General features: G+C 48.7%; 1 protein-coding gene across 10 annotated transcripts in view; it reads left to right on the top strand.

Annotated features, from left to right (window-relative positions):
• Positions 1–1388: 1388 nt before the first annotated feature.
• SNPH (syntaphilin) overlaps positions 1389–10957 on the top strand; it is a 42113-nt gene continuing 32544 nt past the window's right edge. For 8 of the 10 annotated variants that reach the window (XM_005568561.5, XM_015457868.4, XM_074004955.1 and 5 more), the window contains exons 1-2: positions 1389–1486; positions 1743–1849. The gene's annotated coding sequence lies outside the window, so the exon portion shown is untranslated. Of the gene's footprint in view, positions 1487–1742; positions 1898–10957 lie in introns of all 10 variants that reach the window. The other 2 variants (XM_045362672.3, XM_045362669.3) reach the window with 1 other exon arrangement.

The following is a 10957-nucleotide window of genomic DNA, read 5'->3' as shown; positions in this document are numbered from 1 at the left end:
TTAAGAGCCTTAAGAGACTTAAGACAAAAAGATTTCCAGGATGGCATCTGGCCGAGTGTTCCCATAGAAGACTGGGGCTGGGCACAATGTGTGCTTAGTCAGTATTTATTGAGCTCCTACTATGTTAGGCACTACTCTGGACATTGGAAATATGGCAAGGGAAAAAAAGTGCCTTCCCTCATGAAGTATACATTCTAGTGGGAGTGACAAATGACAAATAGTAAATATACACTATGTCAGCTGGTAATTCAATATAGCAAAACTAGGGGCAAAGGAGATGGAGAGGAGGGAGTTACTATTTTATGTAGAATGGTTAAGGAAGGCCTCCCTGAGACAGTAACATTTGAGCAGAGACCTGGAGGAAGGGACGGATTGAACCATGTGGCTCTCTGGTATGCTCTAGGCAAAGGGGACAGCGAATGCAAAGACCCAGCAGTGAGGCCTCAGCAAGAAGGAGAGTTTGATGGGAGAAAAGTGAGTGATGGGGAGAGCCATGTAAGATGAAGTCAGAGAGCTGGAGTAAGATAAGGGCATGTGGTGGAGAGCGATACAGAAAACCACTGGATGGTTTAGAGCAGAGTAATGGCAGATCAGACAGGGCCGGTTCAGAAAGAAGGAGCCCAATCTCACTCACCTACTTCCCACACATGAAGCAGATAAGAAACCAAGCCTAGAAGGTGAGTTAACTTACATAAAGTTGTATGGCTAGAAATGGAAGGGCTAGGCAGAAAATCCAGTTTTTTGGAGTTTTTGGTCTTGTTGTTTCCCCTGTGATATCAGATGGAAGACAGAGGGAAAAGAGCCACAATGAACATTTTAAGTTGTGATTGCTTATCTCTCCGAGATCTTTCCAATGATTCACCTTTTTACTACTTCAAAGGAAAACATTTCCATTTTCAGGCACTTAAGATTCCTGCTATCATTTTTACTGGCCCAAGTGCTTGCCATTCACATTAAATACCCCTGGTACTCAGACTTGGTTTGGGCAATGAAAAATGTTCCTAAAGGCTTTTAGATAAAAATTACTATTTAACTAGAGCCAACTATGTGCCAGGGAGTGAGATTGGTATCATCACCCCATGTTATGGAAGAAAAAGCTGAGGCCCAGAGAGGTGAAGGGACTTGCACAGGGTCACACAGCTGACCAAGACTCTTTCCACCATGCCCGATCGATCGCCCAGCTCAAAATACCGGCTGGTGTGTAGGTGGGAGCCCCCATTCCCCGTGTGCTCGTTGTCTCTGCTCCCAGGCCCTGTAGAGCAAGATACTAACTATCTCTTTAAGAAGGAAAGTAAAGACGGGCCGCTTACGCAGCTGCCGGCGAGCCGCCGACTGGCTGGTCCCCTCCATCCACCTCACCCTCCCCGCCCCTCCCTCCCGGCAGCCCCAGCCCCGGCGAGCACCCAGCTAGCCGCCTCCTGCAGGGGCTCGGGAGAGCAATTCGGCGGCCCTGGCAGGGCAGCTGAAGCCATGGAAGCCTCCGCAGGTGATGACAAGGACCCCGGGGACCTCCAGGCCCACCGCCCAGCTGCACCCGCCGCAGTCCAGAGTGCCAAGTGCCAGGGGGTGGGGTGGGGGCCGCGGGCCGCGGGGAGGAGGGGACGGAGCGCCCGGCAGGCAGCCTGCCCTCCAAGCCTTCTGGCTGCAGCGGCCCAGCTGTCAGCAGCCGGGGGCTCAGCTGCCCGTGTGTCCCCCGCCCATGCTCACCCGCCCCGGTCTATCTCTTTTTCCTAACCCCGCAGGTCGCTGATCAGGGCCAGGCGGCTGCAGCAGCGACTGCAGAGGCGCTGCGCCAAGCCGGGCCGGAGTGGTGCGAGCCGGCTGGGCTGCGGAGGGCGAGTGGACTCAGGTGAGGAGGCCGCGGCGGAGCTGGGAGCTGGCCCCACCACCGCCGCAGGTGGGGGCCGCTTGCAACCGCTCGCTGCGGTAGAATCCCTTGGAGGGCACCAGCCTAAGAGGGGTTAATCGTGACTCATTCTTACCCTCCCTTCATTCCCCTACATCCCTTTAAGCGCTTCCCTCCCTCCCCCTCCTTGAAATGTACGAATTAGAGGGTGCTGATTGCAGCAGGGAAGATGCCCAAAGTGGGCGATTAGCAGGTTTTTAGGGAACCCACCCCCCAATTTTTATTTGTCTTCCTCTTCTGGAATTTGGCAAACATTTAAGCTTCTCTTTTCCTTCTTGGAGGAGGAGCAGGGGTACCTGGGGATGGGAGAAGAATGGAACCCCATACCCACCCCAAGGTCAAGTGCCAGTGACTGCTTCCATCCCATCTTTCCCTCTGAGAAGCATCAGGGCCCTGCAGTAGATCTGGGGGAAAAAATGCCCGTAAGTCCTAGAGTGGACGATCTGAGCCTCAATCTCCCTGGAGCTTCCCTGGGATATGAAGCCTTCCACTCCCCAGCAGGGAGCTGGGCTGTTTGCAACACCTACTAGCCTGGGGAGCCCCATATTCCCTTTCCCAACCCTGCAGACTGAAGGAGAGGCCGGTCACATGCTGCCTGTTTCTTCTGCCTTCTCTGCCCATCTGGTGGTGTCGGGATGGGCTGGAGGAGCTTCTCAGAAAAAGGTGATCTCTGCAGGCAGAGTTGTGTAAGAAAAGTGCCAGAGATTGGGGTTCTAGGCCCTTAACTTGCTAGTTGGCCACAAGTAGCCATCTTAAAATTCTTTAGGCGTGGGTGTCTGTCTGCTCATCTGTTAAATGCAGGAATTGGAATAAATGATCTGTATAATTTTAGTATATCACTCAAGCAGCTTTTACATGTCAGGGGGACCCCTCTGCTAAGGCAATTTAAATTTGGGTCCATGAAATAACTGGGGTTTCCTCAGTTGATCTCTTTCAACTCTGACTTCTTAAGTGAAACACTGACCTTGTGGGCCTGAAGGAACTGGAGGTGCCAGACAGTCTTATGTTGACATCCCTGAGCTGCCAAGTGACTTCCCTTCCCCCAGCTTCAGTTTCTCCATCTGTAAATCTAGGGGTACACCCCGCAGAGGGCTGATGTGAAAACTAAATGAGATGTATGTGGAAGCACCTAAAATAGTTCCTGTGCCTGGCACATAGTAGGTTCTCAGGAACTCAGGACTTGGGAGATGGACTGGGGAAAGAGAAGAGGTGGCTGCTTTTAGTCCTCTTCTCCTGCCCCTCCCCTGCCTGTCTCTTCCACACCCCTGCAGATGGTGTCCCTGCCAGGGGTAATGAATGCTGAAGTGTATTGGGCCACCAGGCTGAGGGCCTAGGCAGCAACATTTCCACTGCAAGGGTTGTGACATCATTCTAGCAAATGATGGTCCTAAGGAAGCCTGTAGCCGAGCACCGGGTTTGGAAACTCCTGGCATCCAAGGGCGGAGTCTCTGATGGAACAGAAGAAGCAGAATCTTGTGTGCTGGCAGCAAGGCAAGGATCAGGTCTTCCGGATCTCACACGAATCCCACTGTGGCTCTCTTGCCCTCCCTGGAGTGTCTCCCTAGAGTCATCCTGAGGCCAGGCAGTCAAGTATTTGGTGCCTGTATTTTTGATTCTTTATCTTCCTTCCTGCTGTCATTTTCAGCCTAGCACTCAAGCCTTTCTCACTCCTCTTTATTCCACAGATACTTCCTGCCTTTTGACAGCATGATAAAGGAGGTTATCCATAGGGTCGGGTGCGGAATTTTGCTGCTGCACCATTTGGGCCAAAAGAAGTTGTCATGTCCCCCCACCCCCACCCTAAATTCCTGTTTGGCAGAGACCCTGTCATTTTCCTTTCTGTGTCTCCAGTCTCTGGCCCATGAGTAGGCCCAAAATAGGTGTTCCATAAGTGTTGAATGAAACAAACTTGAGGAAATTGTGTCCCTAAGCCAGCTAGGTTAGGGAGAAACTGTGGGAATGTGTTGATTGTATAGGTGAAAGCCATTTTAAGTGTAGGACATTGTCCAGGTTGTTGGTTGTTATTATTATTGCTATTACAACTACTGTTATTATTGCTATTGCTGGTGATTAACAGATGCTTTGCCTTCTCCTCTAGGGCTCCTGACTAGATCAAAAGGGGCCAGATGTGCCTGGGTGGGTGGTGATGTTGGCAAAAAGGGATCCAGATGGTGCTGGCTGGTGTGAGATGACTGTGAAGGGAGGAGGATTGGGAAAGGAATGATTCTAGCCATTTTCTGTGTTTGAGGGAGGGAGCAGATAATTAGAATCAAATGGGCCAACATGGATATTAAGTAGAAAGTCAGGAGACCCAGGTCCCATGTCCCGTTGAACCACTGCTTTATTATGTGACCTTGGGCCAGTCAGGCCTCCCCTCAAGGCCTCGCTGTGCCCATCTATATAATGATGGGACTGGACTAAGTGATTTCTAAGACCCCTTCAGCTTCTGATATTCTGTCAAGTGGATTTTGTTAAATAAGAATCAGACAATTATTATTACCCTCAAAGTCATTTATGAAGTCCCAGACTATTAACTATCTCAGGTAATCCTTAAAGAAAACTATGCCTATTTCAAAGATGAGGAGACTGAGGCTTGGAGAGATTAAGTGACTTGCTCAGGATTGCACAGCTAAAACTGTTACCTGACACCAGGTCTGTCTGGATCATCCTCTTCCAAAGGTTTCCCTGCCTCTTCATGCATACCTTGCTGATGCTGAGTTGTGTGTGCACTTGCAGGTGTGAATAGGGGTTTGGAGAAGAAAAAGCTGTGAACAATTTATGGTGGGAGATCAGGCATTTCTCCCAGGTGATTGTTGCAGGGTATTTCCTGGTTGAAAACTGTGTGAGCCAGGAATGGAGAGTTTTCCTTTCACCATGAGCTCTGCTGTGCTGATGGTTGGTGGATGCCCCTTTACTGAGGATGATGGTTAGGCCTGAATGACAGTCAGGACAGACACACTTTTTTCGTCTTCTTATGTGTTGTGCTCTGTTTTACACAGGTTCAGTAATTTACTGCTCAGATCATCCCATTATGTAGGCACTATATGTAAATTTACCCATTTGTATAAGTGAGAAAGCCAGGGTAGAGAGGCGAAGGGTCTTATGCAGAGTCATACAACCAGTGTGTCATAGAACCGAGAAAATGTTTAGCTGGAAGTACACTGGACTGGGTGTTCAAAGGGTTGCTTTTAGTCTGAGCCCTCTTAATAACTGAGTAACCTTGGGTCAGCCAGTTTCCCTCCGAGAGTTCCCATCCCTCAAATGATCTGCATGCATCTACTGACTCTAAAAGGCCTACATGCAACCTTGTTCCAGTATTGGAGGTGGAGGGGATTCCTGAACTTGCTAAACATTGATCAGCGTTTGTCCTTATTTATTAGCTAGGCCCTGGGCTAAGTGCACGCATGCAGGAAAGAGTAAATGGTGAGTCCTAGTTGCAGGAAGCTCATATCTAACAGAGGGAGACAGATACCTAAACATGCAGATATGAGAAAACATCTGGAAGCTATAAGACATACTGATATGTGTGTGATGGGAGGGGACAGGGAGAGGGGAATGATCTTTCCTACTGAGTAGGTCAGGAAGGCTTTAGAGAGATGATGCCATTGTTATCTCTCTTTTTGGCATTGAGCTTGTGAATAATAATTTAATAATAATAGTAAAGGGTTGTATTCGATTTAGAATGTTTCCAAACAGCCCTAAAGACTTACTGGCTCCTGTCCTCGTTGATACACAAGGTGGACACAGAGTCTCGGGGACCATCCAAGCTCACTCTGTAGCACAGTTTCGATGGAACTCTCCATTTGTCCCAGGTAGACCAGAACCTTTCCTGTCCTTAGAGACTTCTAGAAGCAGGATTTTGAAATTCCTCTGACAAAGACTGTCTTGTGCCTATAACCATCTGCTAGGCTTAGGGAATTCTTCTTCATTTCTATTCTAGGCATCCCACCTGCCTGGAGGAACACCTAACACCTGAGAGGTGAAGTCATTTGCCTAAGATTACTCAGCAGGGCTTGGTTCATAACTCTGGCCTAATGGGGATTGCATTTCTAAGCCACATGGGGTCTTTCTACATTTAGGCCACCAGAGGCCCCGGATGCCAGTTCTCCATTTGATGGGCAGCTGGTGCTGAGGGAAGTCTCAATGCAGGTGGTCTGAAGCTCAAGCCGAGGGCCTTGGAGAGGCTGAGGCCTGTGTGCCTCAGGCTGCTTTGCATTAATGGACAGATATTTGTGACATGTTTGTCACATGCTCAGCACTGTCCTCTGAATTGAGGTGCTGAGCCAACCAAAAGGGAGTGGCTGGAGAGCAGCCTGGCGCAGCCGGAAGAGCCAACACTGAGGAGTCAGGAGACTTGGGTCCTCACCCCAGCTCTGCCATTGACCCACTGGGTGGCCTTAGGTCAGACCCTTTGCTTTTCTAAGGCTGCAAAATGGGAGTCACGAGTGATGATCTCTAAGAGCCCTTCTAGCTCTGAGTGGCTAACAATTCAGAAACTCTTTCTTCTTCTTCTTCTTTTTGTTTTTTGGAGGCAGAGTCTTGCTCTGTCACCCAGGCTGGAGTGCAGTGGTACGATCTTGGCTCACTGCAACCTCCACCTCCCGGGTTCAAGTGATTCTCCTTCCTCAGCCTCCTGAGTAACTGGGACTATAGGCATGCGCCACCATACCCGGATAATTTTAGTATTTTTAGTAGAGACGGGGTTTCACCGTGTTAGCCAGGCTGGTCTCGAACTCCTAACCTCAGGCAATCCATTTGCCTTGGCTTTCCAAAGTGTCTTTCTTCTGTTCTGTAATGACTTTGGGGGTAGAAGGGTGGATAGGATACATATAATTGTAACTTGAGGAATAATAAACATAACAAGAGGCATGAACAAATGCTCTGTGGATTTGCTGGAGGGAGAGGGCTTGGGAAAGGCTCAATTCAAAAGCCACCTCTTCAAAAATAGCATGATGCAGATATGGTTAGATGAAGTTATGAGTTTTTGTTTTTTGTTTTAACCAAGAGGAGTAACAAAAGATTGCTGTCATACTGGTACAGGAAGTCTGTAGTAGAGTAGTGGGTCTTGGACTTAGATTTCACAAAGATCAGTGCATTTGGGAATCCATCCTCAGTTAGCTAGCTTTTTATTTTACCAGATGAAGACATTCAGATGACACGTAGGGTTCTCTTTATTATCACTGTCATATAATAAGAGAAATATTTTATTTCTATTATTTTAATATTTCTATTCCCCCAAGTAATGAGGCCATGTTATCAGGGGAAAAATGGTATTCCTTCAAATTGAATACATTTTGCTTTGTTAAAAACTCACTGCATTGTCTGTATTTTCCTCATTTTGCCACAGACTAGTGTTCTCATGTTTGGCTCTGAAGTTGGGCTGCTGGGGTTTGAATCTTGGCCCAGTTATTTTTTCCCTCTGTTTCCTCATCTGTAAAACTGGGAAATGATGTTGTCTCCTAAGGTTATTAGGAAGTCTCTACACCAAAATGAAATATGGTAAGCAAGGGATGTCAAATGTAGTTGTCTACAAAGGTAAAACAGGCTGGTTGGGCTGTTTGGGTATTGTAGCAAATTGGAAAGTGCTTGCTTGAAAGAGGCAGCTGCTATCCTGCTCCCACCATTCTTGCCTACAAGAACGTGTGCCCAATATTGTCAGATCTTCTGATTTATAAGATAGAAATCTGCATTTTTTGTGACATCTCCTAATTTTTAAAAATGTAGCTGATTAGCCAATATTTTTAAATGCACATATTAAAATGTGTGTGTGGCCGGCCATCCATTTGTGACCTCAGATGTAAAGTTTTAGATACTGGGCACATAGTGCTCAGTCATTATTGGCTGACCCACAGATGAAGGCAGAGAAAGGAAAGAAGGCTGGAAAAGCAGCCTAGGCCAGGGAATGCCTTGTTTGCAAGGCTAGGGCATTTAGCCTGACTTTGGCAGCTTGTGATCTTCTGCTTCTGGCTCCCCCTGCTTCACAGGCCCTGGTGGTGTCCCTTCCCTTTCGGCAGCAGTCAGGATTGAGTCTCTGAGGATTGAGGCCTCCAGATACCTCTGTACCCCTTGAAGCTGGCCCTGGCCACACCTCCCTACCACAGGGTCTCTGGAAGCTTGGTCGGCAGCTTCAGAAGAGGGAACTTGGCTGGTGGCCTGTGCAGCCTGGCACAGAAGCCACCTTTGAGAAAGAGGGGTGGAGAGAGGCTCCTAGCAGGTCCTCAGTGGGTAGGGTAGTTCCTGTTCTTTGGAAGCCACGCCAGCCTTGCAGCAGCACTTCTGCCTCCCTCTCCTTGGGTTGTGCTGTGGTCTGGACAGCAGGCAGTCTGTCTGTGGACAGATCTCACACATGGTCCCTGCAGAGGAAAAGTTGGGATCTGGTTGCAGAGACAGCCTAGAGTATTCTTAGAGAAGGACCTCAGAGGAGCTCTTAATTAGCAGAAGGAACCCTACTACAGTTTCAGGGCCTTCTAGGATTCAGATTAAAGCCACTGATGACAGTTTACATTCTTTGTGGCTCCAATTAATCAAATATTCATCAAGCACCTGTCATGGTAAAGTTCTATTCTGGCCATGGTGAAGGAATTCAAAGAAGTATTTACATACATTCATTCAACCAACGTATACTGAGGATCTGCTCTACACACAGGCACCAAGATGTGGTCCCTACCCTCAGGGAGCTATTTAGCCTGGTTGGAGGGAAGGTATGTGGGTGGTGCACAGGGCCTAACACATAGAAATATTAACAACAGCTGCCCTTTGACTGTGTCTTCTGAGTATGAGGTGCTAGCCCTCATTAGCACCTATTTTAGAGGGTGGATGGGGATTTAATGGAATCTTCATCTAAAGCACTCAGCAGTGTGCCTGCCACACAGTGATATAGCTGCGTTATTGGTAGCCTGGAAAACTGGGCAGATGCAGAAGAAAGGCAACATACAGATGGGTCAGAGAAAAAAAGAAGCAGTCAACCAAGCCGGACCCACTTAGCATATGTTATCCTTGTTTTTTTTGAGACGGAGTCTCGCTCTGTCACCCGGGCTGGAGTGCAGTGGCCAGATCTCAGCTCACTGCAAGCTCCGCCTCCCGGGTTTACGCTATTCTCCTGCCTCAGCCTCCTGAGTAGCTGGGACTACAGTCGCCCGCCACCTCGCCCGGCTAGTTTTTTTTGTATTTTTTAGTAGAGACGGGGTTTCACTGTGTTAGCCAGGATGGTCTCGATCTCCTGACCTCGTGGTCCGCCCATCTCAGCCTCCCAAAGTGCTGGGATTACAGGCTTGAGCCACCGTGCCCAGCCTGTTATCCTTGTTTTATAGAGGAGGACACTGAAACTCAGAGAGGGGAGGAAATTTGTTCAAGGTTACACAGCGGCTGTGCAGCAGAGCCTACACTTGGATGCCAGTCTCTTTGGCATCAGAGCTGCATTCTTCCCTCTAAGCCATACTGCCTCTAAAGAAGTGATCAGTGGGCCAGGCACGGTGGCTCACACCTGTAATCCCAGCACTTTGGGAGGCCAGGGCGGGTGGATCATGAGGTCAGGAGATCGAGATCATCCTGGCTAACACAGTGAAACCCTGTCTCTACTAAAAATACAAAAATTAGCCAGGCGTGGTGGTGGGCGCCTGTAGTCCCAGCTACTCAGGAGGCTGAGGCAGGAGAATGGCGTGAACCCAGGAGGCGGAGCTTGCAGTGAGGCCAGATCGCGCCACTGCACTCCAGCCTGGGCAGCAGGGCGAGACTCCGTCTCAAAAAAAAAAAAAAAAAAAAAAAAAAAAAAAAAAAAAATAAGAAGTGATCAGTGAACAAAAAATAAATTAAACTACCATTTGTTGAACACATACAACAGATGAGGCGCTGTGCTGCTTGGTAAGATAGGAAGTTTTTTAACAGTTGAGGAAACTAGGACCACTAGAAGGAAGAAACTGGCCCAAAGTTATATAAGTACAAGGGGTGGGGTGAGGACTCCCACACAAGTATACAGAATGTGGCTTCCCACACTGTAGTGACAGAATAGTAGTTTTCAAGGGTAAAGGTATTCAAAGTGCAGGCATGGGAGAGATTGTGAGCTTCTGCATGCCCTGAGAGACAGATACCAGACCAGTCCTTGCAAGTGCCAGCAAGGAAGGCAAAATTTGGCTCAATTCAAGGGATAAAAGGGAGAAAATTGTAAAAAAAAAAAAAAAAAAAAAATCTAGTAACAAAACAATGTGTTTTGAGAGCTGGCACCTAATCTCTGGGCTGCTCACATAGGGCTGGATGTTCTAGGAGGAATTCTTGCCATAGGATGGAGTTTGGAAAGGCTGTGCTTGATAGCTGTAACCCAGAGGATATGGAATCCTAGTATAGGGCTGTTCACAGGTGAGGCAAGCAGTGGGTGCCACTGGCATTCCCAGGAGAAAGAGTAGCCGTAGGTTGGGACTATCTGAGAAGGCTTCCCGGAGGAAGAGGAGGAACTAGAACAGGATCTAGAGAGCTGGCACTCGGGAAGGGAGCGGAGGAGGACTGTGTAAGGACAGTGAGTCTGAGGACACTGAGCTCTCTAGTCTGGCTAGGCCATCGGTCTGGTGCCCTTCAGCAAAGGGCAGCTCCCTGTCCTTTCTGGCTTTTAAAATGGTGGAAACAGAGGCACAGTAAATCCTGGGTCCTGCGTTTTTCCCAAAGCCTCATTAGGCAGCCAGTTTGGCACCACTTCCCCTGTCTTACTTCCCACACATCCCCTCTGTCTGCATTGTAAGATTCGCCCCCCTTCCAGCCTCCCTTTCAGAAGTGGCAGACTTTGGACATCAAGCCCCAGAGGGAGAAAGGGTGTGCTAAACATCACCTCTGCTGTGAGGCAAACGTCATGAGGCAACCTACGTCTTCTGACAGTAGCCACCTTCCCCACTTTTGGGGCTCAGAGCCAAAAGGGGAGGAGCCTCAGCTCCATCCACTTAAGCCGCCCTGGGCCTTCTGGGAGCCATTCGCTGCTTCAGAGTCAGGCCTGGCTCATTTCCAGTTCTGCCACTTGTTAGCCTGGGACTTCAGACAAATTGTGTTACCCCCTGGGCCATTTTCTCA

The sequence above is a fragment of the Macaca fascicularis genome, chromosome 10, assembly GCF_037993035.2.
Source record: "Macaca fascicularis isolate 582-1 chromosome 10, T2T-MFA8v1.1".
Taxonomy (NCBI): domain Eukaryota; kingdom Metazoa; phylum Chordata; class Mammalia; order Primates; family Cercopithecidae; genus Macaca; species Macaca fascicularis.
Note: the sequence above shows the minus strand (reverse complement) of the source record. Positions and strands in the feature narration are given on the sequence as shown.